This window comes from Miniopterus natalensis, chromosome 1, assembly GCF_054644295.1.
Source record: "Miniopterus natalensis isolate mMinNat1 chromosome 1, mMinNat1.hap1, whole genome shotgun sequence".
Lineage (NCBI taxonomy): Eukaryota > Metazoa > Chordata > Mammalia > Chiroptera > Miniopteridae > Miniopterus > Miniopterus natalensis.
The window spans coordinates 109,473,392-109,499,173 of NC_142081.1; the positions used below are offsets into that span (position 1 = coordinate 109,473,392).

At 34.6% G+C, this 25,782-nt stretch overlaps 1 protein-coding gene across 9 annotated transcripts in view; it reads right to left on the reverse strand.

The window, feature by feature from the left end:
* The window catches only part of LRFN5 (leucine rich repeat and fibronectin type III domain containing 5), a 277,160-nt gene that overhangs the window by 70,317 nt on the left and 181,061 nt on the right, over positions 1 to 25,782 (reverse strand). Inside the window, exon 3 of one of the 9 annotated variants that reach the window (XR_015715715.1) lies at positions 4,565 to 5,652. The exons of the other annotated variants lie outside the window; for them this stretch is intronic. The gene's annotated coding sequence lies outside the window, so the exon portion shown is untranslated. Of the gene's footprint in view, positions 1 to 4,564; positions 5,653 to 25,782 lie in introns of those variants that run through there. 9 annotated transcript variants of the gene reach the window in all.

The following is a 25,782-nucleotide window of genomic DNA, read 5'->3' on the forward strand; positions in this document are numbered from 1 at the left end:
TGTCCCTCTTTTTCATAAACCAACAGAATTTGAAGAAGTAGGTTGCTGCCTGTCCAGCTTGGCTCAGTCATTGAGTGTTGACCTATGGACCAGGAGGTCATGGTTTGATTCTGGTCAGGGCATATGCCCCAGTTTTGGCTAGGGTTCGATCCCCAGTGGTGAGTGTGCAGGAGACAGCCAATCAATGACTCCCTCTCATCATTGATGTTTCTACCTCTTTCTCCCTCTTCTTTCCTCTGAAATCAATAATAATAATAAAAAGAAGTAGGTAGTAATAACAGGCATTGAATATGTTGATTTCATATAAGAATGCATGAATTCATATACATATTTTCTTTAGTCAAAGAAATAGATATAATAAAAATGGATGCTCGAAGAGTATATAATTTAAGGAAATATATTAATAGTAGCTGGCTATATATGAATATATGAATGATTTTTTAATACATTTTACATTTTTTTCTCCCAGTTTTTTATTGTTAATGACTGATGACATATCTAGTTGCATGCAATAATCTCAGAATTTAAAAGTACTTTATACAATATTCTTGAGCAGAACTAGGTTCTTTCTTCACATTTTTGTATGCCAGAATTATATGTCAGGTTAGAATCACAAAACATGAAGCTAGTACAAAATAGAGTCAAATGCAAACTGTAATAAAAATTAAATATAAATTAAAATCACAGAATACTTTGTGGTTTACAAAGAGATGTAGAGTATTTGGCAAGTAGAGAAAAACAAGAAAAAAATGTTAAACTTTACACAGGAAGAATGCTCTTATTCAATACCATGTAAAATATGTATCTATAAATGCATACAGTGGAAAGACACTATATAGTATACATTGTATGTGGACATTGTGTATACAGAGAAATATATGTGATAAATGCAGATATAACCAGTTAAGCATGTAAAATTTTTCTAATGAAAGACTGTAAATGCTGTTCTGTAATTTTTCTCTACTCTGTATACTGCAATCATTTTGTCATGTCCTTAAATAATATTTTTAAATATTATGTATAATGGCTGCCTATTAATGTATTTTCTAGCTTAACCATAATTGAATTACAATACAATATACAGAGTTTTCCCAAAGAATTGCTTAAAAATGAAGTACTTCAATGAACTTAATAGATAAAACTTATGCACATACATTTTCACTTTTTTAGGATAAATTACTCCAAGTAGACTGTCTGTGTTAAAAGATAAGCATGTATTTACATATGATGCTTATTACTAAGTTGGCCTCTATAAGGCTGAAGTCTTTAATTTCACATTTCAAATGTAGAAAATAAATCATATTTAGATATTTTTCTCCTCAAATAAGATTAATTTTATTTTAAAGAATATTGGTAATTTTATCTTTTGTATAACAATTCACTGCTATTTAAAATGAAAGAAAAAATGAGTACATGAAGTGAAATCCTTGTGCTGGCTTGTACTAGACTGCAAAAAACAACTCTGAAATTTTCTGAATGGATTGAACTTTTAGTAGCTTGAAACCAGACATGGTAGGAGTATTTATATCAAAAATGTTACAAACATTTTTTAGACAGCCAAATTACCAGAATAACATGATTATGAATAATCACTGGCCGGATACTTTAAGAAGTAAAGGATGTGATATTGGTATTGCTAAACTGTCTTTAAAATGTTTGAATTTAAAAAAAAAATTAATCAGGAACTTAAGAGAATGGCCATGGTACCACAGCATCAAAAGCACTGTGAATTAGATAAATAAGGCCTGAGGATCTAATGTATAACGTGGTGACTATGATTGACAGGACTGTATTGTATAATTGAAATTTGCTAAAAGAGCAGAACTCAAAGGTTCTCACTGAAAATAAAAAAGGTAATGTGTGAGCTGATGGATGTGTTAATTAACTTGATGGAGGGAATCCTTTCATAATCTATATCAAGTCATCACATTGTTCATTTTAAACATATTATAATTTTATTTGTCAATTACACCTTGATAAAGCTGAAAAACAATGTGTATAAGCACTTAGCACCATCCTGTAATAAATTATTGTCATCATCATGATGAATGATGACAACTTAAAAGTCTCCTCTACCTGTCAAAGTGAGCAAAATGGGAACAACTCTTTGAATTAATGAATCTATATGAATTCCACTGCACCATCCGTAGAAGAAGATGGAAGGAGAAACAGAATAAAAAAATCATTGTGAATTATATATTTTGAAACTATTCATTAGTTTGAAAGTTGAACCCAGCCGGCCTGGCTCAGTGATTGAGCATAGACCTATGATCCAGGAGATCTTGGTTTGATTCCCAGTCAGGACACTGCCTGGATCCCCAGTAGGGGGCGTGCAGGAGGCAGCCCATTAATGACTCTCATTATTGATGTTTCTCTTGCCCCCTCTTCCTTCCTCTCTCTGAAATCAATAAATACATATTTAAAAAAAAATAAGTTGAATTGCTATAGTTTGCATTTTCACCAAAAATTTTTCATTAATTTTTTGTGTTTCCCTCTGAGTTGTCAGTTTATCTGCATTGCTTTTTAAGCTATTGCCCCTCAGTTTCTTTTATTACTTCATATAAGCTATTTGTACAACCAAGTCTATTTATAATTCATCTTCATGTCCTACTTGTTGCAAATATCTTTCCACATCTGATTTCCAACTCATTAATTAATTTTTCTTGAGATATAATTGATATGTAACATTGTATTAGTTTTAGGTAGACAACAAAATGATTTTGATATACATATATATAGCAAACTAATTTCCACAATGAGTTTAGTTAGCATCAATCACCACACATCTTTGTTTTACTTATGTCTGATGATTAGTGATGTCAAGCACCTTTTTAGATATGTATTGGCCATTTGTATGTTTTCTTTGGATAATTTCTATTCAAATCCTCTGCCTTTTAATTTTTTTTTTTTTTTGGTGATGAGAATTTTTAAGATCTAGTCTCTCAGCAACTTTCAAATATTCAATACAGTATTATTATTTATAGTCACCACGCTGTACATTACTTACTTATAACTGGAAGTTTGTACCTTTTGACCATCTTGACTTATTTTACCCAACACCATCACTCAATCCCAGCCTCTGACAACCACCAATCTGTTCTCTGTATTTGAATTTGTTTTCATTTTGGCTTTACTGTCCACATATAAGTGAAATCATATAGGATTTCAGTATTTGTCTTTTTTGGACTTATTTTACTTAATATAAAGTCATAAACTTCCATCCATGTTGTTACAATGGCAAAATTTTCTTCTTTTTTGTGTAGCTGAGTAACATTGCTGTCTGTGTGTGTTTGTGTGTGTCCTACTTTCTTTCTCCATTTGTCACTGGACACGTTGGTTGTTTTCATGTCTTGACTTGTAGATAACTTATCAAGGCACTGATTTTACTTCATTTGGATAATTGCCTAGAAGTGAAATGCCAGACCATATGGTAGTTCGATTTTTAATTTTTTAAGGAACCACTGTACTCTTTTTCATAGTGGCTACATCAGCTTACATTCCCACCAACAGTGCAAAATGGTTCTATTTTCTTCATTTCATCAATACTTGTTCTTTCCTGGCTTTTTGGTAACATACATTTTACTAGTGATAAAGTGATATGTCACTGAAGTTTTGATTTGTACAGTGGTACCTTGGTTTTCGAATGTCTCCACTGATGAACATTTCCGTTTCCGAGTGCTGTAAACCGGAAGTGAATGCTTCGTTTTCGAACACACCTCGGAAGTGGAACATGCCACCCGGCTTCCACTGAGGGCAAGATCCTGAGGCCCAGCTGCCAGCTGTGGATCCCTCGGTTTTCGAACATTTCAGAACTTGAATGGTCTTCCGGAATGGATCAGATTGGAAAACCGAGGGACCACTGTATTTCCCTGGTGATTAGTAATGTGAAGCATCTTTTCACGTACCTGTTGTCTAGATGTATATTTTCTTTGGATAATGTCTATTTAGATCCTCAGTCCATTTTTAAATTGGATATTTTTCCTATTCAGCTGTTTGAGTTCTTTATGCATTTTGGATATTAATACCTTATCAGACATATGACTTGCAAATGTTTTTTCCCATTCCATATAGGTTGCCTTTTCATTACAGGGTGGGGCAAAAGTAGGTTTATAGTTGTGAGTACACAAAACAGTTTATTGTTGTATCATTATTTATTAATTATTGTATTTTCCATACAAACAACTGTAAACTTACTTTTGCCCCACCCTGTATATTGATGGTATCTTTTGCTGATCCTTTGCTTTATATTTTGATGTAGCCAGTCTTGTTTATTTTTGCTTACTTATTTAGCAGTTAGTTTCTAATGAACTATTTTTTAAGTTGCTAGTTGGTAAATATTTAACAATCAGTCCTCTGAAAAATAAATGTATGCATATAAGTACATACTTAAATTTATTATAATTTTTGCTGATATAAATGATATGTAGCATTCAATGAATAAATAATAAATATTTGTTAAGATTTTTGTTCACATTAACTAGAAAAACATACGTGAAACAACAAAGATGTATGTTACTATTTCATCAATAATGTATGTAACTCACTTGCTGACTCACATAATACTGGAATACCTGAAGAATATTTGTTCAAGTTTATGTGATACAATGCAATGTCTATAGATGTAACACTATTTTTCAGTTTAATCTGCACAAGTAACATTTTCTCCCTAAATTTCTTAGGTTTAGACAAGCAAAACAACAACAACAACAAACAGCCCTGATTTGTAATTGTTACTAAATTCTGTGAGTATAAATACTCCCATTGGGCCTGATTTCATATTCAATACATTACTTAATACCTATTTAGAAAAAAGATGCACAATAGAACATCTTAATACAGATTTTCCACTGAACACATGAAAGGCATAAATAATCTAGGTAACATAGATAATAACAAAATACAGGAAAATAATTAGGGTCCGATGATCTTGAGACCTTATTCACTTTGTTTTAAATATGATTAAGTGGAAATTTATATAATTCATTTTTCATAACATCTAGATTTAACAATCAGTTCACAAAATACCTAAAACTTTAACAAGTAGCACTAGTGAGCTCATATGAGGTTTCTCCAGCCTACCCATCCACGAGATTCAACACTTCTGTATACACTAACAACAAAGGAGCACATATGTATAGAAAAAGACTGCTACAAGAATGATCAAAGTAGCTTTACTCATAATAACCACAAACTAGAAAAAAAAAAAAAATCACAGGACCACTAAAGGAGTATTCATCAAGAAACTGTGATATATTCATGCAATGGGATACCATACAGCTATACAAATAATCAATTATTGGTATAAGCAAAATATAAATGAATCTCTAAAATATGCCAATAAATAGGAAAAAAAAAAGACACAAAATAATACAAACTAATGTTATACATAAATAGTCACGCACATAACACACCCTTTCCCCCATCCCAACACACATACAGATATAACTTCAACCAATTAGATTTATTAATTTGTTAGAAGGGAAAAACAAGGCAATGTGTCCTCAGAGCCCCAATTTTAGAACTAGCTGTATCCATCCAGTAAAGCTATTTAACTTCTTTGTTATAAAATGTGCTTCCAGGTATTCCTTTTTCATATTCATGTTTTCCAAGTAGGGCAATAAGAGATAACATCCTTACTATTTCTGTACTAGCCTGTAAAAATACCAAAATATCAGTTATTGATTTATTTTTAGTTCCCATATTTATTTAGTTCATTATATATTTATATATCATTTATATAGTTACATATGTGCTACTGTGGAGAAAAAATTCATTTTTATATTACTATATAAATATACTGTATACTATTATTGCTTTGAGTTTCTAAATACATACAGATCTCTTGAATACTAATATTTGGGAATAAAATTTAAATTCTGATTAATAAAACAAGTAATCCACACATTTATCTTGCATATTTATATTACAAAAAAATAAAAATAAAATACTTATCTTCACTAAATAGATTCTTATTTTAATTGAATTAAGGATTTCAAATCCAGGCTTTTTACACCAAATGAATCAAACATTATTAAAATATTTAATACCAACTAGAGCTAATTGTATAAATACCAAATAAGTATGTTGTTCACTTATAATTATTTTAGTTGCCCTCCAGCCCTCTGGAGAACATGACTTTTTGGCTCTCTCAGCTGGCCTATAAGATAATACAATGGCAAGGTTATAGCTTCCCTACTTAAGGGATGAAGGAGAAAAAGGGTATTCATTATTGATGCCTTCAGAAAATATTTATGCCTGGGAGTGCCATACCAGGGTTCTTTAAAGGCTATTTTAAATTGCACTTCAGCATCAATAAAGGATTTTACATTCCCCATCTGTAATTTTAATGTCTTGTGCATATTATTATACTGAAATATTTAATAGATATGATTAAATAATAACAGACTTTATTCCAAGGAACCATTGCCTGAATGTCTTTCTGGAACAGCTTGCTTGAAAATAACCACCAAAAAAAATTTCACTAGTACTATACTACATATTAACTTCTTTTATAAGTGAATAAAGGCATTTAGAGATATTCACTCATTAAGCTACATATGTGTTATCTGAATTTTTTAGTAACATCAGTACTTTTACACCGGTAACAAAAAAGCCATATAAATATTTTGTAACTTCTTTAAGGCTATGCACTCAGCCTACCAGATTGATCCATTTTTGTCTATCTTTCAGGACATAGTGGATCATTTAATAGGTTACTCAATATTTCTTTCCAGCAAGAGTGATCTCTTACAGTTAATGCACATTCCCAACTTGTCTTCCACAGTTAATGTACATGCTCTAATTACCCTTTCAAGTAATCATGACATTAAAATTACATATTGGGATTATAAGGATGAATGAAATATGGAAGAATTAAGAAGAAACAGAATGCCAGAATAATGTGACTATTTATAGCAAGAACAGCATGCATATCTGGGTTTGCTGATTCCTTGCTTGTTCCCCTCTGTATTATCAAAGCTGGTAGTACGTGCACACAGCATGTTTTAGCAGCACCTGCTGGTTAGGAATTGAATTAGCTAAAGCCAAGGGAGTTCAATCGAAAGACCTCAGCAAGGGTATATAGCAATAGGTTCACAAGGCATTAGATCAGGAAGAAAAAAGCTGATCATTGTTAAGGTCCCTCCACAGAAATAGCTATGGTGATCTGAACTTTTTTCCGTAAATGCTACAGCTACTGTTATTACAAAGTAAAACATTTGGTTTATATTTAGCCTGAATTTGTAGCCCTTCCTCCCAGAATGCACAAGCCTTAAGAAAAATATTTGACCTTCCTTGAATGGAGGGCATAGTATAGCCTTCACCAGAGAAAAAGCAAGATGTTTGCCACCTGGGTCGTAAGGATTAGTAATAAGTATAACAGATGAATGTTAAAAGAGAGAGAAAGATTATACAGATAATATAGCCATTGCTAGTGAAGTTATTGTTGTTATATTATCTTAAGAAATTCATATTGCTTAATACAGAAAAAATCATTGAAAATATTTCTATTCTTAAAACTACACTCAGAATCAAAAGAAATTTGTCTAGGACATTACATCTGCTCAAATACTCAGTAAATTCATCCACTTTGCTTTCCACTCTTAAATTCTTTTGTTAATATATGAAAGGGAAGGGGGAGTTGTTTATAATAAAACAGTCAGAAAATGGTATTTATGGAAACATGACATTCTGGCTAGTTTATGAAATTAAAACTGTTCTGCAGTATAGAGAACAGATGACTTGGAACAACCAAAAATATTCAGAAGAGACTGACAAAATTCAGTATTGAAACCTGAAGATACAGAAAAAAAGATATAAAATAGGAACAAATAATATTTTCCAATAGACTGTTTCTCCTAAGGAGGGAAAAAGAGGACATACTATTTTGGAAAATGCTTTCCTTTTATTCCCCTGAAATCAAAAGTGGGTTTTAGGTGATGTGGTCATATATTTAGCAGTATAAGCCGAGAAAAAGCCCACACATTCATGGTCAAGAGCATTTTTAGATGTTATCTTTTAGAAGTCAACATTTCCCACATCTGTCCAGCACAAGTTAATCTGACTTTCTTTACAGACAGTAAATATTCATTCATTTGTAAAACACTCATTACTTAATGACTGTTTCAAAATAGCGCCATTTACACTGAGAAATAATTTAGTGTAATCTTATTTTCATATCTTTATTTCTTCACTTCTCCCAAAAGTAACGAAATAAAGTTTCTTACAAAAACCCTAAAGAACAGAACAGAAGAGACCCAGGATACACATGCCAGCAAGATGATAAACATTATTGCTCCTACTGTTTTTACTTTTACTTGTTTTAAATTCTTTTACTTTTGATTAAATTATTTATTTTAGCTTTGTTTATAATTCTTGATGCATAAATTAGGAAGAAACCCACAACTAGGTTATACTGTGCTGGCTGGTGTAGTGATAGGGGGCCAGAGGAAAGAACAGAATAAAGACTTTCCTCCGGGACACGTAGCTCTCATACAATGCGGTGCCCTTCCAGCAAGGTCCTATTCCACTGAAGCATCTCTCTAGGAAGGCGGTACCAGGTATTGTCTGTGCCATAATCTGTATTTTCCAAGATGAAATACAGAACATTAAAATGTCACAATAGTTGATGTATTATTTTCAAATTAGAACAAAAATATGACATTAAGTTTTCCTCTGTTTTGGTCTTAAATAATAGGAAATGTTAACATAGTTCATATTGGTGTTTTATGGGATTTAAAAAAATACATTTTTACACTGTAAGTGCACTGAGAATAAAAGTACACACACCAATTTTTCCCTTTTTCAACATTTTGATGTGCTTTACAATGTAAAAATCTCATCTATCTCCTTTTCATATGATGCACTTTGCCCCTTATACTAAATATGATTCCCTGTGTGTGTGCCAATGCTGCGTGCATGCTCATCCTCAGGCACACATAATTCCTACATTTTCAACATTAAATATATTAGTGAAAAATTGGCCCAGAAGACAAAACTAAAATAGAACTATACCAGCATTTAGTTTTCTTTGGTTTGCGTTACAAGCTTCAATGCTGAATATTATTTTATAAACTCTCGGATAGATTAATTTAGCTACTTAAAAGCAGTAACTCTTTAAATATGGTAATTCATCTGCATGACAGAGGTTGCACATGCAGAAAGTACAACTTTAAGATATGCCTCTGGCACAAGAACTGAAAAAAGATCCCTATCCCCCTTTTCTGACCTATCCCTTTATCTTTACTCAGCAAATATCATTCAGTATTTCCTATTACATATAAACTTATATTTCTCTCTGAAGTGGGTTGTTACTTTGGTCAGATTCTGTAACTTTCAGGTTGCTTTCAGTTAATGAAACTTGGTGATTCTACTGTAATGCTTTCATCTAATTTCTGGTTCAGAGCTCTCCCACCCACTATCTCAGGACAAGGTCAAGGGAGCTAAAATGCAGATGGGAGTACATGCTGCTCTTGTGTGTCTTCCCACATTGCCCTCATCTCAGCCCTGGCATTTCACCACTGGGCAGGGTAGTGGGCTGGAAAAAAGTCCAGGTTTATCTTAACTGCAGGCAGTGGAGGCTTCTCTAACATTAACTTGACTATTGAGGCTGTTGTGACTGAGATTTTTTTAAATGTTGGCCCTTTGGTGGAATGTGTGTAAGAATTCTTCAAAGACCCTTTAGGGACTCCCCACTTCCCAGTTCCCTGATTTGGGAAACCAAGTAGAATTAAATGCTTACACCTTTCAACTCCGCAGAGATTCCTGCTTGGGTTTTGTTTCCTCAGAGCAATCCTCTGGGTTGGGAAACTGGAGAAATCAGTCAAATCTAGTCAGCTTTCCAAGTAAGCATTAGGCTCCGAGAAAATTCACCCATCCTAGCCTATCAAATAGGAAGCTGCACTTTGCTCCTCTGTCATTCCTTCCTATTCCTGCTGCCTGTCTTCCTCCATCCTTAGGAAGGTGCAGGCTGAGCAGGAAAAATCACTGACTATGCAGTTATCCAACAAGGAGAGAAAGGGCTGTTAAACGAAGGGAAAAATATATATAAATTAAATATATAAATGTGTCAAATCAACATGTTGTACACCTTGAATTTGCACAATGTTACATGTCAATTATATCTCAATTAAAATACATATTCACTACAAAAGAAGGGGAAAATGCTCCTCTGGAGGCATCCCAATCTCTGCGTGTGTTTGGTGCAGTAGCACACTCACACAGAGGCGAAGGAACTACTTCAGAATAAGCACTACAGTCCCACAAGGCCAAAGTTTCTATTAGATATCTGAGCACATGCATATCCATAGACATAAATGCACATGTAACTGTTATATATCCAAATGTTATAGCTACACATATGTGTACCCATGCATGTGTTTCTTTTCACTTCCTGCCTTCCAAATGTGTTTGCTTTCTTGGTGCATGTATATAACCTTTATTTTCTTAGACTGACAAAGAAAAGAGTGTCATTTTGCAGACAGTTTATTTTAGAGAACTTTGTCAAACAACACGATCCCATTTGTCCAGAGATATTCATGTCCTAGGAATAATGGGAGCACTACAATTCACACTTAGCGTACAAAAAGCAAAGCTTGAGTTCACAGAAATGTATACCAGTCCCCTTTCCTTCTACCCCAAGTAGACTGGTTTTATTCATAGGGGCCTTTTACATCTTTTGTGGTGTTTTTAAGATGGAAAGTTATATAATTTCTGAGCTCATCTTGAAATTTAAATCTATACAGGGTGGTGTAGTTCAGTGAATTTTGAGGACAACTAAAAGCCACATTTTCAAAGGTTAAAAAAAGCTTTTTTAACCTGATTAAAATAATTTTTTGATTATATGCTATTTATGGATGACCCATTACTTCCATCTAGAATCATTACTTTAATATGAACTCTAAAGATTTTCAACTAGATTTCCAAAATCTTTTTCTCTCCACCTCATTTATTCACCCATTAGTTTTTAATGCTCCCTTGACTACTTTTACCCCTATTTAAAGTCGTGAGGTCTATTTAACTTCAAAGTACTTGACAGGTGTTCTATTTCTAAACATAAGCACCTGCTTAAATTGCTCAGGCTAGAGGTTTATTTGAACTTCTTGTTTACTGCACAATTTTGTGTCCTTATACAAAGGAGGGAACACTCCATATTTTAGCCTGTTGTCACAGCATGGTGAACTAGTGAAATACAGTAATGGGTAATTACTTTCCATACCCTCCTCGTTTGCAAAAATGCTGCTCTATCTGTTTTATCGTTTTGGTCTCAATTCTGTTTTCCTTTCAATAGGGCATTTGAAGACTACCACTGCCACATAAATTCCTTATTAAATCTGTGTTTTTGTTTTGGTTGTCTTTTAAGCAACAATATTCAAGATATAACAATAAATAATGACGAAAAATTGGTTTCCATGCTCAAGGTTTCTAAGAATTTCTTCTGTCCAATAGTAATTTCAAATGTCTTCTGAAATCCATTGGAAATCCACATCTGGATATCAAGTCCCTGTACACTATTTAATCCGAACATGAAGTAATTAGATGAAGATCTAGAGAGCGTAATTAAATGGTTAAGTTGAAATAAAAATGTAAACACAGCCCAGCCAGCGTAGCTGAATGGTTGAGCATCAACCCATGAACCAGGAGATCACCATGAACCAGGCTCGATTCCCAGTTAGGGTACACGCCTGGGTTGTGTGCTCTATCCCCAGTAGAGGGTGTGCAGGAGGCAGCCGATTAATGACTCTCTCATCATTGGTGTTTTCTATCTCTCTGCCTCTCCTCTCCCTTCTTCTAAAATAAATAAAAACATATTTTAAAAAATATAAACACAATGTATTGTGTAATTAGCATACAGAGGGTCTAGGCAGACTAGGATGATTGGCCAAGGTTAACAGGATAGTGTCCTTTATTTTAGTTGAGTTCCAAAAGCAAAAATAGATCTCATTCAATATGCTGATCTGAGCCCTTGCTTTCAACTCCTTTAGCTTTGAAATACCCAGTGAAATGACTGAATCAAATGCAAACAAATACACAAGTAATTTAAAAATTAAACAAACAAATACATATAAATGAATCCAATACAAACTTAGAAAACAACAGAAAAAAGAAAACTTTGCAAGAGATGTTTAAGATTTTTGGCTACTTATTCTGCAAAGTGAGACCAAGAGGAGACCTAATTACACTGAGGCGCCTGAAAGCAAAATAACTTTTAGGGATAAGTGGAGCATCCCTCCACTGGAATCCCAACATCCTTAGCTCAGTGTCACTCTGGAAGCAAGTACAGTCTATGCTGAGGTGCAAATATAAATGTTCTTCTTGGGTTCATCTGCTTTCTCTGGAAAGCAGAGTAATACTGTACAAAAGTAACATACAAAAATATAAACATACACAAAACAGTATCCCCTTGCATAATATCTGGGTTACAGTTTGTTGAAAAAGAATCTTCTTAAGCTGTCAGATTCCCAATAATAAGTAAATATGGATACAATTGCACCCTATTAAGGTTGCACAGAGTCAGTAGTTCAAAATAAAGAATCTAAACTCCCTCTCCACAAAAATATTTATGCTCAGGAAAGGGAGAAACTAGGAGATACTTGTCATATGAAAAAAGCAACTTGACAAAGTTAATAAAGTAGAAAAAGTGAATGATTGAGCATATAAAAGCCAATGATTGACTACACATAGCCTATTCAAAGAGATGCATCAGATTTTCTTTGCTCTTGATTAAAAATCACAAATGTTTACAGCAGCTGTTCTAGCATTAACACACCACTAGGGTAAACTTGAAAGGCACTGGTGAAGGGGCATCTCCCAGTGGGCATGACCTTGAGCAGTGCACCTGGGTGTAAGTTTGCCAGGAAAGAGAAATGAACAAAGGTACATACTTTCTCTAACACATGGGCAGTGGCTAAAATTTTGGCTGGATAGTTAAGGATTTGAAAAAATATATAATTGGAAAATTGGTAGGAAGAGATTCTGTGGAAGTGATTTACAGGTAGATCTCCCTGAATGTCCAGAGAATGAAGAAATTTGTGCCACCATGAATGCTCAGGACACAGCAACCTCAACAGAAGATCTTAATCCAGTGAATGAGGTGACTTTCCTGTGGATGTCAGCCTCTTTCTCCCGCTATTTCCTTTCTTGTGAGAAGAAAAAAAAAAAAAAAAGTTGTCATTGTGGCTATAATATTGTAATATATGAGCTTATAAAAGTAAACTTGCACTTACCAAGGGCTGTCTGGCTAGAAACACTGCTGAATGATCAAACTATCATCAGCAGAAATCGATAATGAGACCCTGATGTGGCATGAGTCCCTGAGGGGACAGCCAGCCACCTGGCGGCAGGTTGATTATACCAGACCACTTCTAAAATGGAAGAGGCAGAGCGTCGTTCTCACAGGAATAGGCATTTATTCTGAATATAGACTTGCCTCCCTGCCTCCAATGTTTCTGCTAAAACCAATATTTTTCCTTTACAGGAAAAAATGTGTGGCTCACTCTTGGAATTTACTAACATTACCATGTCTGCTATCAACCTAAAACACCTGACGCTGTAGAAAAACGAAATGGGATAATGAAGACTCAGTTATGGTGCTCCCGTGTGGGGCTGCGGCAGTGTCATCCAGGATAAGGGATACACTCTGAATAAATGACCACTATACAGTGCTGTTTTTCCCCGTATCCAGAATGAACAAGTCCGGGAGTCCTGTTGTGCAGATGTGAAGAGCTCCTTTCATTACTGCCACTGATGAGCCTCTAGTGAAAATTCTGCTTCTCGCCACTGCACTCGGAGCTCCGCTAGTCTAAGAATCTTAATTCTAAAGGACGGAATGTTTATACTTAGGGTCACAGCAGGGGTTCCATTCAACTGGAAAATGAAAATGCCACCTGGTCAGGTTGGGCTCCTCATGCCAGTGAATCAACACGCACAGAAGGAGCTGATTGTCCTGATTATTAAGGGGCAACTGGATGATGCTCTCAATACAGAAGAAAAAGGGGTATATCTGGAATGGAGGGAAGGCTACTGGGCACCTCTTAATGCATTCATGGCCTGTGATGAGTCGATGGAACACTGCAACGATCCAGTATTGCAAGACTAGAAATGTCACAGATCGTTCAGGAATAAAAGGGCTGGGTCACCTAACCAGGCAAGGTTCTGTCACTAGCTGAGGTGCTTGGTGAGGGCTGCTACGGACCTAACTATGTGCTCCAGAAAGTCACATGTTAAGTCCCTAACCACCACTCTGATGGTATTTGGACATGGGCCTGTGGGTAGAAAGTAGGATTAGATGAGGTCATAAGAGTGGGGCCTTCATAATGGGATTAGAGGATTTGTAAGTGGAGAGACAGTGATCAAAATTGCTCTCTCTCTATAAAAGGAGGACACAATGAGAAGGCTGTGGTCTGCAAGCCAAAAAGTGGGTCCTCATCAGGCGCCAAGTTGGCCAGAACCTTGATCTTGAACTTTGCAGGCTCCAAAACTGTGAGAAATAAATGCCTGTTATTTAAGCCACCTAGTCTATTTTGGTATTTTATTATGGCAACTCGAGCTAAGGGCAAATTAAAAATAGAAGCTATAATGGAAGAAGGTAGATGCAAATGCCACCTTGGACCATATAACCAGCTACAGAAAAAAAAGGGCTGTTGTAGTTATATTATATAAAATTGAAAGAAAAAACAAACAAATGTGTGTGTATTCAATTTAAGAAAGAAATATTCATAGAATAGGTTCACAGTAATTTTTTCAGTAATTAGTTGTACAGTCCAAGCTGATATATGTGTCTATATACATGCATATATAAACACATATGTAGTATATACGCACATGTATGCAAGTGCACAGCATAGAGTGTATATATATACAATGCATATTGCAGAGATCATGCATTTATATATTGTATATGTTATATATACATGTGTGTACATTGTATGTACAGTATGTATGTATATGTAGGTATGAGTACATATACATATACACAATTGCTTTCCTTCACTCATTCCCCTATTAATAAAATATATAAATAGTGATTAACTTATTTCTCAGTATTTAAGCTACAAGCTGTCAAAGGGTGAGTGTGACTCAGCTAGAAAAGGACTGCATATTATTCAAAGATAGACAGTGATTTATATCTTCTTTAGGAGAGAAGTTTATGTGAGATAGTTGTATGATTTTGCTATCACTTTACTCAGAAAAGGTATATGATTAAAAAAGTGAAACCTAAATGTCAAGTTTTCAAGTGCTGGTGTTAAAAGGTATAAATCTGTAAGCTGGAACTACATTTCTCAGAATTTCTAGTATGGGTAAAAGGCAGAGGTTGTCTAAAGAGAAAATCTTGTAAGATATGGAAAGAAGTGAAGCAACAGCTATTACTTCTGAGATTACTAGGGGAGGGGAGGAGGAAGGGACAAGTCAGAGGTGCTGGCAAATTCCAGCCTGGCTTGGTTTCTGCCACTTCATGTCCAGCTCTTCTTTCCACTGCTGACATAGAGGCCCCCACTAGCAGGAGCACCTACAGCCTTCCACAGATTCCTCCACCACCTTCCCCTATGGCTCCCCTCTGACAGATCAGCATTCCCAGCTTCCCAGCTTCCCTGCAGCTTGGCTTCATCCAGCATTGCAGGAGTGTCAGTGAGTGACCACTCTCTGACTCTCCAAGTGCCACTTCTAGATTTTACCTCCTAGAATATACTCTTTAGTCCAAAGTGCTAGTAGTGAATCGGCATTCCTGATCAAATATTGACATATAGAAGGTTACATATACAAGCTACAATAAAGATAAAACTTTCATAATATTCTATATACCAAATAATATTATTGATATAAAAGGCAAAGCTGATAGGAAACAAGAAAAAATAACTCTTTAAAATATTTCTTTTATTGATTTGGGAGAGAGAGGAAGGGAGAGAGAGAGAGAAACATTGATGAGAGAGAAACATCCATTGGTCACCTCCTGCACACCCCAACCAGGGATGGAGCCTGCAACCCAGGCATGAGTCTATAAATATTATTGTATATATAAATCATAGGCTGTGTGGGTCACATAACTCCACTTCAATTCAAAGGAGACAGATATAAATACCAAAAATATAAGCCAAAGATCTGTAAGTTAATAATAATAATAATAAAAATAAAACTCTGATCTAAAAGAAAATAAAACCCCTGTACACAAAATATTTATAAGATAAGTAATAGGAACATTACTCAAAAGCTAATTTATATAATCAGATATATTATTAGCAATAAACCCAAAGCTCTTAATAGTTTCATAAGTAACAATGACAAAAGTGTAGCTGAAATAAGCATTCAACTAAATACATTTTTAAATGAGCCACAGAAAATAATTTATGAAAGAATTATTTTATACATACTAGAGGACAAATTTTAAAATTATTATCAAAAAAGTATAAACACAGAAAATTCAAGAAATAGTTGTTTCAGAAAAAAAAAGTGAAAATGACATCCTTTTATTTATTTTTAATTGTATTTTTTAAATCCTCACCCAAGGATAATTTTTCAATTGCTTTTCAGAGAGAGTGGAAGAGAGAGGGGGCGGGGAGCGGAAAATCAATGTGAGAAAGACACATTGATTGTTTGCCTCCAGCATGTGCCCCAGATAGAGCCTGCAACTGAGGCACATGCCCTTGGCTGGAATCGAACCCAGGACCCTTCAGTCCTCAGGCAGGCACCCTAACAACTGAGCCAAACTGGCTAGAGGGAAAATGACACCTTTTGAGCCTTGTCTAATCAGTAAAAAAGTAAAGACACACACATACACACTATTTTACTTATTTGGAAAATTTTTCTTGGTTAATCCTCACCTGAGGATATACTTTTTCCACTGAACTAAGGGAGAGAGGGGGAGAGAAGGGGGCGGGGGGGGGGGGAGAGAGAGAGAGAGAGAGAGAGAGAGAGAAACATTAATGTAAGAGAGACATATCAATTGGTTGTCCCCAGCATGTGCCCCGACCAGGATAGAACCTGTGGATGCTCTAACCACTGTGCCACATCAGCCAGGGCACATACACACTACTTTAAATGAGCAAAGGACTATCATCACTTAAGGGAATTTCAAAAATAATGATGTATTTGAAATCAGTAATAAAATGTATTTTTCCTTAGGAAGATAGTAATTATGAAATTAATTTAAAATGTAGAAGAAAAATCAACAGGCAAATAGTCATTAATAGAAATGGAAAATGGTAATTTACCTCTTATTAATATGCCTGGTTTTTAAAAACATACTTTATATAAGCTTTTTTTAAACATCTAAATGGTAAAATAAATTAATGCCATTTAATTTGCTCTGTAGAATGTAAAGTATTCTGCAAAAAACATGGTTGTTATTTACTACTGGAAAAGGTAATTTTAAAAACTCCCCAATAAATGTAAAATTATAAATGTGATCATTTCTAGCACATGATGTTATGAGCAAATATAACTGGACTTAGTCTAGAGGTTAAGAAAAAATTCCCTGAGGAGGTATCTTCTAAATACAGTTAATGTAGTTAAAGAAACAACATGTGAAAAGTTTCCATGTGGGGAAAGAGGAATTGAAAGAAGGCTAGTGAGGTGGGTAGTGTTGACTGAATTGGAGTTTAACAATTAACCGAAGGAGTCTGAGCTGGAAATGACATGATCACAATTGCCTTTGAAAAAGAGCATTCCACTGTGAGGAAGTGAAATTTAAGCTAAGTTTTGGTAAATGACTAATAGTTAAATCATAAAATGTGAAAGAGAGATGAGTAAGCAAAGAGAAAAGAATATTACAAAAAAAGAGATCATGAGTAAGACCCTGTACCAGAAAATGCTTAGAGTTTTAGAACTGAGGAAAGGTTATTAATCTAGTGCCGGTTGTAAGGGAATTGCAGGAAACGAGGCTACAGGGTTATAGAGAGGTATGGAGAGGCCAGAAACTGAAGCCTGTGGTAAGCATTTTCCACTTTAAGAAAACTGACGCAGGAGTTGAATTTGAGATTGGAGAAGCATGATATTGCAATACGTGATGTGAGAAATGGCAGGGCCCCTGACCATCAGTGTGTTGACGGTGAAGCCTGAGATTAAATGGACAGATTTGGAAACTAGGAAGGATAATCAGGACCACTTATGGACTTACTAGATATGAATGAATGGGCAACAAAGTGAAAGGTTGCCATGAATTACTTCTAGGTGTCTGACTTGAGAAACTGAATGCATATATTGAAAAAAGTGACAGTTGTCAGGGGTGGGGGGAGGTTGTAGGAGGGTGGTGGTGAGAAAGAACTCATGGTCAAGGACAACAGTGTGGCGATTGCCAGGGTGAGGGGTGGTGGGGGGAGGGGGAGGCGGGCGTAGGGTGGATTAATGGTGGAGGACAGAGGCTTGTTTTAGTGTGGTGAATGCGCAATACAGTGTACAGATGATGTCCTATAGAATTGTGCACCTGAAATTTTAATTAACCAGTATAGTTTTGTTAACCAGTGCTACCCCAATACATCCAATACAATGGAGAAAAAGTGAGAGAGTAGGTTTCAGAGCAAAGATCATATGTTTAATACTGCTCATGTTGAATTGGGTTGTCCCTGTTAAAGAAATATTGATTGGATATGAAGTAAGGAGCTAGATATATGTATCAGGAGAAAAGAGGTTTATACAGATGAGTTTTTCTTACTGTATTAAAGTTCAGAAAAAATTTGGTGAACATCATTTATGCCAAGCTTGAAACAGAGATACCATGACGATTGAAAGAGTCAATGCTATGTCTTCGCTAGAAAAGAAAAGACACAGAGAGGCTATGAGATTCAAAGTAAAGGGATTTTTGCTTTATTTTGTAAAAGATAATCAGAGCCTTTCATGTAACATTCCTTCCTCCAATCTGTTCTGTTTGCTTTAGGTTAGAAGTTGTGGAGAATGAAAATAAACTGGAATCTGTTACTACTACTAAATTAGCCCTCTCAAGCTAATTTGGCACCTACAAAATAATCTATTCAAATTTCAAGACCTAAACTGCAATTATTTCTTGCAAACATATCTTACTGGATTTACTAATATTCTAGAATAACAAGAAAAAGCAAAGCAAAGGAAAAAACTACAATAAATCTGAAAGATTTTCTCCATATCTAAAATCTAAAATGTATATTGTCTGGTCTACTGACGTAAAGATTATGACTAGAGAAAGCTAACCTAAATATTTCCCTTTAACTACAACTTCATAACAAAATACTCACTTCTTTTTATGGAACAGACATAGTCCTCTTGTGACATGAACCGAACACTGAATATTAAACACATTGCAAGTTTAAATGGTAATATTGGAACTTTTGAGAGAGAAAAAAGCATATACTGAAGGAAGGAGGGGAGGAAGAATAGATCATGTCTGTTATGCTTTCTTCCATTGCAAAAGTAAAGTAGGAAAAGAGAAATATGAACTGGAACTTGCTCCTAAACTTAGAAAATAATAAGTAATAAAACTTGCTGATACTTCAGAAAATTATTATATACATATAAAGCATTGTCAAAGCAAATAGTTCTAAATTTTAAGTTTGCAATGATATTATCATCTTACTCAAATATAATTAGTGAAGTTCTAATTTGCAAAACAATAGTTGGGCCTATGATTTCATTGTCATAATTTTAGAAATTAAGCTGAAGGAAAATTTAAATCAGATGGTGCCTAGATTATCAGGGAATGGTTAATGAATGTGTCATTCATTTTTTCATTTCCTTTTTTATTTTCCTTCAATACATTTTGCTTCTATAATTTTGAATTGTATCTGGCTTCATATTTTCTTGCTCATGCAAATATATGCTCTCGAAATATACATGTTTCCAAGTAATAAAAGCAATAACTTTTGAAGAGACGTTTCTATCTTTATTCTTATGCATTTATATTCATATTCCAGTACTTCCTACAACTTACTTTATGAAAATTAGAAATAAATACACAGATCTCTTTTTACGCAGCTGAGAAATGCAATTGCCATCATGAGCTTATAGCTTGGCTTTTATTTTTATCTGTTATGCAACATGCTAGTATGTTAACATAAAAAAGAAAGCTCTAAAAAGACCTCCCCATAAACGTGAGAAGAAAGAGACTGTGCAGTTCAACACTGATAAACCAGATACTAATCTTAATTAATTTTCATCCTTTAAGTAGGGGTGATTTTATTCTGATTTTATATGTTTTAATTTCAGATTTGTGAATTAGGAAAAGCTAATTTATATTTCTGAAACTACTTATGCGATAACAGAATATTACCTTTGCAAAGTTGGATTTAATCTGTTTAACCCAGTATGAATCAAAAGTGCTAAATTTTTAAACCAACACTTATATAGTACTTGCAACATGTCAAACATATGTACCTCATGTATATTGGTTTATTTCATTATTACAAACCCTGTTGCTAGGTATTTTACCCATTTTATAGACAAGGAAACCAATGCACTTAGTTAAATAACATGTCCCATGGTATAGAGGCACTGGCAGAGCCAGGACTCAAACTCAAGCCGTCTGGCTCCCAATTTCATGCTTGTAATCACTATTCCACACTGTTTTGTAATTTATGTAAGAAAAACAAACCTACTGAAATGACTTGTTCAAACAACATCAAACCATTTCTTTCTTGTCACTGCATATATATTAGACCAAATGACAGATCTTTTATGTTTTAGGCATTGGATGGTGAATCAAGATGGGACCCTTACTGTGATAAGCAAACAATGGAAAGAAAACACTTCTCAAATACATTTAAGAGATGATACAAAGGAAGAAAAAGTGTACTGCTGGTTAAGAGAGTGTAGAAGAGCATTTTAAACTACAGAAACAGCATGCAAAAACATCCCTTGATGGGAAAGACATGGATGGCATCTGAAGAACTAAAGGAAGAAAGTCAACCATGACTGGAACTTCATGTGTAAGGGGAGTATGTTACCAGATTAGTTTAAAAGGTAGGAAGTTGTCTTTGAGGTACCTGCATAATGATACTACCTCACAAACCCATTCTAAACTGATAGACAAGGGATGAAATGAGAAATTAACACAAACAGACAAAGATAATTAGAGGGCCAACAATAGAGGTCAAGACACTTCAACAGTTTGGTGATGGTTGAAAACAACAGCAGTAGCCACAACAGACTTGAAAGATCAAAATGAAATAAATAATTTGCCTATCCAAACCCAGGAACTGTTTAAGACTTTATGGCAAATTGTACTTGAAAGAAGGGGTGTGGGGTTAAACAACCAAAAAGTTCCCATTAAGCAAAAGTTCCCGTTAAGAGCCTATCTATATAATAGTGAGATTTTCTAATTTTCTACCCAAAGCGAACACAATAAAGTGACAATATCTCCTCTACTTCCTAATAGATATTTGTTCTTTGCTTAAATTGATTACAAATCAATATTTGAAATTTACATAAAAAGGAATCTGGAAACAAAAAGTATTATTAGAAATTAAAATTAATATACATGAAATTAAAAGAAAATTAAAAAGAACGTTGAAGATAACAGTTGACGTAGACTGAAATGGCAATAAATGATAACTAGAAAGAGAAAAATAAGAACCAACATCCAGTTAATATAATTTTGTGACCTAAAGAATAAAGGAAACAAAGGAAGTAAATAATCAAAGATAACAGAAAATACCCAGAACTAAAGAAAATAAAATGAATTTTTATGAAGACCCCAAATGTACACAAAAAATTAAATCATAGCAGAGGATTTAGAATCAAAATGGGGTTGAACATCAAAACTGGAAGCTACAGCACAAGCACAATGAAGCAATAACTTCAAAATGCTACTAAGTGTAAAGGACTTTATTACAGAACTTTTTCTCTGCCCAACAAAGCTAGCCATTAAAAGTCAGAGAAAAGGAAGATATTTTTAGATACGTAGAAACTCAAAATGTTTGCCTGCCACCCAGGATTCCTTCTAGTTGAAGCTAATAGATAAATGTCCTAGGAAAAATATGGATAAAGCAAACATTTTTAAAAAGGCATAATATAGAGGAAAAATTGATCAAACATAGAGGTGGCACAAAATGAAGTTCTAGTATGAAGGCAAATGGAAGCCAAAATGAGGGAATAACCTATTCAGATAGGGTCAAGGGATGAGGCCACAGAAAGTAACACCTATCTCTCTTTTAATGTCTAATTAATTAATGTGATTGTCAGAGCCTAGGAAAAACATAGATAACATATGTATGCGGTAGAGGTGTTAGATCTTTGGGGGAAAAAAGCAAAGATGCATTGGGGAGAAAAAGGGACATCTGTAATATTTTAAACAAAAATAAAATTTAAAAATGTATATAAAAAAAGCAAAGATGATTTCAATAAAAACCAGGCAAAAGGAAAAAAACCATAAATTTATTAGTACATCCAGGAAAAATAATGAATTACAGCGAAAATAAAGTGTGTGTGATCTCAGTGAACAATATTTACATAATCATAAAAATATTTATGCTTATATAACAATATTAATATTTTAAAAATCTGGGGGACTAGAGGGAGGGGAAGTGAGGAAAAATGTAGACAAGCCAGGTTATAATATAAGCTATGATGAGAAATTAACAGAATATGTAAATTTGAAAAAAAGGAGTTACAATATAAGAATGTTATTCATAAGTGCAGAGAAAAGTAACAGGTAAAACAGCAGCTTTGGTACAGCAGCACTTTTGGCTTGGGTGGTGGTAGGCCAGGGGACTGCTATGTTCCTCTTCTGCGAAAGCCTGCGTTTTGAACTACTTATTCATATGCTTTAATAAAAATTAAAATGAATTAAATATTAAAGTGATTCCTCTGAATTCTATGGGAAGAATTAAGTGGAAGAAAAAAAATTTATAACATTTATTGGGTGCTTACTATATACACAAACAGGGTTTTGTGTGCATTTATTCATGTGATTCTCATAAAATATTATTAATGCCAGATGGACTAATTAAAAGGTTATTGAAATTATGTATGTAAGGGATGCCAGATTTGAATTAGTTAATGGAAGTAGAGAAGGAAAATAATTTTTGACACTCAGATGTATTTTGGAGGAATGATTCATAGCACTTAGTGATACATTAAACATAAAAAGAAAATAAGTAAAAAAGTGATAAAAAAGGGGAAATGTAATAAATATCTTGTAAAAAGGGGAAATGTAATAAATATCTTGTAATAAATATCTTGTTGGTTTGACTAACAAGTCAAATATCAAGTTTCAATTCTTAGCCTAGTTTTTCAGATTCTCCAAAATCTGCTTCCACAATAACTTACAAATATCACTTGAAAAACACGTTAATAGTTTTAAATTGTTCTACTATTAAATCTAAGCATAAACATCCTGACTCTGGCCAAGCTCTTAGAAACTGCACCACCGCTACCATAGACAACATTGTGAACTCTGACTTAGGTGTCCTCAGCTACTGTGCTGTTTAGACTCGGAAGGCATAGTTTCTCTTACCATAACAAGGCCAGGGCTAATACCCAAAGACTAGAGACAGCACATTATTGGATGAACTGATGTTTTTATATCTTCGTTGTTCAGAGTGTTACAGATGTCGAATTTTTTCACCCATTCACCCCTTCTACCCTGCACCTGTCCCCACCCTAGGCCTTCACACCACTGTTATTGTCTGTGTCCATGGAGTATGCATACATGTATATAAGTTCTTTAGTTAATCTCTTCCCACCCATCTACCCACCCCCGCCTTCCCTCTGAGATTCCTCAGTCTGTTCCATGCTTCTGTGTCTCTGGATCAATTTTGCTCATCAGTTTATTTTGTTCATTAGATTCCACGTATGAGTGAGATCATGTGATACTTGTCTTTCTCTGACTGGCTTATTTTTCTTAGTATAATACTCTCCAGGTCCCTCCATGCTGTCTCAAAGGGTAAGAGATCCTTCTCTTTTATAGCTGCATGGTATTACATGGTGCAAATGTACCACAGCTTTAAAATAGACACTCCTCAAAAATGGACATACAGATGGCCAAGAGACCTATGAAAAAATTCTCAATGCCACTAATCATCAGAGAGATGCAAATTAAAACAACAATGGGCAAGGCCCCAGAATAAGCACAGCAAATATTGAGGAGATTAAGCCCAGGTCTTCCAACTTTGTACTACCCTGTTATGTCATCCTCAAAATAACTTCTAGATTCAACATCAGAGTTCAATGTGTGGCGATGTTTAGGACTAAAGGTGTTCCAGATTCTAATAACTTGGGGATCAAAAGGGAGACTTCGTTATTCCCCCTGGATTACTTGGCAGAATTAATTATAGGCTTGATAAAAACTTCTCAAACCTAGGAGCATGGATTTCTCTTTTATAGGACAGAAAGAAGAGTCTGTGATCCAGATACACCTTTAGATTGCTCTCAATGCCCTTTGCTACGTTCTTTCTCTGCTAAAATCCCATTCCTACTGTCTGTTGCAGATAAAAAACTATCAGCTTCTCACAGTTATAGAGCCTTAAAACAGGCAAAGTAGGGCAGCCTGGAGTGTAGAGTCAAAATGCTAGATTTTGGTTTATCTGTCACATACTACTTGAGCAATATTGATAGAGCTAACCACTCTGATGGTCAATTTCATCATCTGAGAAGCAGGAATAATTAGGCTCCTGGGATTTCTGAGGAATTGGATTTTGTGATGCAGGCAAAAATGAAGCTCAGTACCTGGTTGATGGTAGGGTTGTCTTTCTTGGTCTATTTAGATCACCATTGATTTATTTTGCTACTGCTGACTTTCTATAGTGCCTTTAGATTGCATAATAGAATTTATCATTTAAGTAGGTTCTATAAATATTTTTATACAGAGCTCCCTATGTGCATTCATAATTTCCCTTTAGGCTAAGGACTATGTTTTATACTCTATTGGTCCTTCAGGCCATTTAATTCAAATCTATTGCTATTGTTCAATTAATGTTTATTGATTGTCAGTAAAAACACCTTATATATGAAGGATACCCCTTTTTGGACCAGACTAATGAGGTCATAATAAGAAAGGATTAGAAAACATGCTCTAAGTATTGGCTCTCTGAATCACATCCACAGTCAAAGGAGGCAAGTGTTAAAATAGTTGCTTTCTGTTGTAAGTTGACAACAGATTTGAGTGGAAAAGATGATCAGTATAGTTTAATATTCAAAGTCACCTTCAATTATCATTTGCATATGTGAACAGCACTAGGAATACAATCATGTCTAAGAATAAGAAACAACTTTTCTATCTTAATTCTTATCACTTTCCATATATATCCTCTATTCCATTAGCATCCTCCACTTGGTTTCCTTAGTTCACAAATATCTGCATATGTCCTTCTTCTTGTCTGGAAGGTGGTTCCTTTGTTTCAAATTATCACTCCTTTCTAGATTTAGGCCAATACAACTGCCATCATGAAATCTTCCATCACTACTTCAACTTCTACATTCTCTTTAGAAACTACAGCTACGCATTGCTTAATGATGGTGACAGTTCTAAGAAATGCATCTTTAAGTGATTCTGTCTTTGTGTGAACATCATATAGTGGACTTACATAAATGCAGATAGTATAGGTTACTACACACCTATGATATATGGTGCAGCCTATTGTCCTGTAGGGGAGCAACAATAATTTTTCCTTTACCCTTCTGGTTTCTTGGCTGAGACATCACTATTATAAACAACAAATTAAGGGGAGAAAAGCAGACAAAAGTTTAATATCTTGCATACCTCGTGTATACATGGGAGATACCTAGGAAAACTGAGTAACTAGCAATAACAGTTGAAGCCACCACTTTTAATATCATCGTCAGCTGAAACAAAGATGATGGTGGGGGTAGGTTAAGTCAGTTTGG